This window comes from Bufo bufo, chromosome 2 (assembly GCF_905171765.1).
Source record: "Bufo bufo chromosome 2, aBufBuf1.1, whole genome shotgun sequence".
Taxonomy (NCBI): Eukaryota; Metazoa; Chordata; class Amphibia; order Anura; family Bufonidae; genus Bufo; species Bufo bufo.
In genome coordinates this window covers 285,857,956-285,861,100 of record NC_053390.1, presented here as the reverse complement: position 1 = coordinate 285,861,100, position 3,145 = coordinate 285,857,956, and the positions used below count along the sequence as shown (strand labels likewise).

The window sequence follows — 3,145 nt, the reverse complement described above, 5'->3', positions numbered from 1 at the left end:
TGGAGGAATCAGTAGATAAACCAAATGTCTTTTTACTTGAAATTCACGGTGTAAACTTTATACATACAGTTCAGTTGATAAATGGTTGTAATGCAGTTCCTCAGACAATACTTTGCAAACAGGTAGACGTCAGATGGCGGCAGGAAATAAACAGGCAAGATACTTGGAAGAACACAATAGTGATTGCTTTACAGTGCAACACTGCTCTATCCCCTTCAGCTATTTTAGCTGGCTGGATGCCAAGGCCCGGATGCCTAAATGCTGGCTTTTATCCTTGGTAAATCGTTCCTTTCTCCAAGATCACACTTGCTGTATTCTATATAACCTCTGTCCATCAGGGTACTTATCTGACCTGGTGCTGACTTGAATTGACTGGAGGCTGACTGCTGGCTTCCTCCCAGGAGGTGCTATCCTGCTACTGGGCCGTCTTCAGAGCTAACCTAGGCTCTCTTTATCCTCAGGTAGGCTAGGATCCCTCTACTAGCCCCCTGGTTACAACTAACAGCCTGGGCTGTCCAGCTGCATGTCAGGGGGAGGCTCTAGCTTGTCCTCCTCACTGGTCTCAGCAGACCCCTGACCTTGAATTCCCAGAACTCGAACCCAACTCCCTTCTCCTGTCTGGGCCTGATTACTTATACCAGGGCTACTCTAGCTCCCTCTAGTGTCTGGGATGACTAACTACAGAGACTAGGCCTGATACTACACATTACAGGGAAACATTACATATATATATATATAAAAAAAAACAATACTTTATAATTTACATACAACATGCACAATTGGAAATTACACTCCTGTCCCAAGTGAAGAGAAGTCACGCACACCCCAATTGACCCTCGTGTAGTGCCCACGCTAGTCCGTGGGGCCACTACATTGAGATTTCATTGTACCCTGCACAGATTCCAGACACCCTGTGCCAGATAGAGCAAAGCAACCTGAAGACATAACCAAGCCCCCTCCATGTTTCACAAAAGGTACAATGATGGTCATTTATGAAAGGAGTATTTCTGGTGCAGGTTGCAGCGCAAATGTTATTTGCGCTGCAATCTGCTACTTTTCCCCGCTCATGCCAGGATGCTTGGTCTAAAAAAGTGGGTGCAGCGTGGGCGGCAGGCCAGTCTCCTTCATAATTTTCTATGCCTATTTTAGGCCAGGGAGCTGGCTTACATTTAGAGCGGTGCTTGATACACCAAAGTTATGTAGAGGCAGGTGCAGGGGTGCACCACCAATGAGGCCAGGTGAGGTGATCACTTCAGGCAGAACCATGTAGGGACAAGAGGGGGGCAGCAGAAGGGCCATGGGGAATGACCACCTCCATTTTCATTGTGGCAAAAGGGTTAGGTTAAGAAATTGGCATGGGGGGCACTGTTTCAGTTTTCGCCTCAGGCAGCAGAAAGGCTAGGTGCACCCCTGGGCAGGTGCCTCTACATAACTTCGGCGGATCCACCGTCAGGGCAGGGGCTTGTTAAGACCGGCATCTAAAACGCTGATCTTAATAAATTACCCCCAATATTCTTTTCTTTGTATGCTTCATTTTTGCATCTGTGAACATAGGGCTGATATGACTTGCCAAAAAGCTCCAGTTTTGTCTCATCTGTCTAAAGGACATTCTCCCAGAAGCTTTGTGGCTTGTCAATATGAATTTTCGCAAATTCCAGTCTCGCTTTTTTCTGATTTGCTTTCCTCTTTGATTGTCTTCCAATAAGTCCACTTTGGACAGAGATGGATGGTGCAATCTGACACTGATGTACCTTGACCTTGGTGTTCACCTCTATTCTCTTTGGAAGTTGTTCTGGACTCTTTGGTCACCATTCCGTCTCTTCAATTTGTTAATTTTCCTCTTGCAGCCACATCCAGGGAGTTTGACTACAGTCCTGTAGACCATACATTTCTGAATAATATGTTCAACCAACAGTAATCCAGCTGTTTGGAGATGGTCTTATAGCCTTTACAATTAACATGTTTGTCTATAATTCTATTTCTAATTTCCTAAACAACTCTCTCCTTAGCTTTGTTTGGTCCATGTGCAGTGTGGTACACACCATGATACTGCTTTGTAACATAGGGGATTCTATTCGATCCGTCTATACTCTTTTTAGTATCTCTGTGCAGTTAGGACTCAGGTTGCACCAATGGCACCCAGCCCCTGAGAAACAATACACATCGCTACAGATTGTTCAGCGATACTGACACAGTGTCTCAGTGTACTCAGGGTTTAGATCGCATTTATTATGATCAATCCCTGATACCTAATAACCATATATCACTACTGAGGGTCCTGGGACACTGTTACAACCCTAGCAGCGCATGCTGAGTATTTTCTTTATATCAGCACACTGTTAGGCTGTTCTATACTCCCTAATTGGGGCATGGTCTGCCCCAGCTCAGACTTTCAACATACTGGTCTGGATGAATAGTAGTGTGCTAGATTTTCATACAGCGCACTACCATATTGACCACTGTGTCTTTGCATAATAATAGCTAGTGTTCATTACACATTACACACTGTATTATATTGCTGGACATAAGACCCATCTGCTTGTCTCTAATAATCATTAGAGGGTGTTGCCTTTGTTAAATGATTATAATAAAGTATTTTTTTTTGTTTTCATTTACTGAAGGGCAGTGAGCTCAGTTTAATTAAATATTATCCCTTTCTGTTAGTCCACAAAAAGTAAGTCTTCATAAGGCTATATTAATGGAAAAGTAAAAAATTAATGGCTCTTGGATAGTGGGGAAGGAAAAAAGAAAATGTAAAAATAAAAATGAGACCGGACTTCATGACCACTGCTTTAATCATGTAATTTACTGCACTTATATGCTCATTTTAAAAGATGCACCGATTGAACAGTTTCATAAACATTCATGACATCCTGAAAGCTGCATATTTTAATCTAAGCTTGTGTGTGTCAGCATGTCATGAGTGACATGTTTTCAAGGGGCTGGAATTATGACTTACTTAAAGGGAACATGTCATCAACTTTATGCTGACCTCACTGAGGGCAGCAGAAATAGTGTGAGAAATGCTGATTTCAGCGCTGTGTCACTCATGAGCTAAAAGTAAGTGGTTGCTGAGAACCAGCATCATAATCATTGCAGCCCAGGCCTTGAAAAGAGTCAAATCTACCTGAGAAGAGTCCTGGTT

The 3,145-nt window shown here is 43.2% G+C and overlaps 1 long non-coding RNA gene across 1 annotated transcript in view; it reads right to left on the bottom strand.

Annotated features, from left to right (window-relative positions):
* Positions 1–1,520: 1,520 nt before the first annotated feature.
* The window catches only part of LOC120991457, a 5,178-nt gene continuing 3,553 nt past the window's right edge, over positions 1,521–3,145 (bottom strand). Inside the window, exon 3 of the long non-coding RNA XR_005776678.1 lies at positions 1,521–1,683. This is a non-coding gene — a long non-coding RNA (uncharacterized LOC120991457). The remainder of the gene's footprint in view (positions 1,684–3,145) is intronic.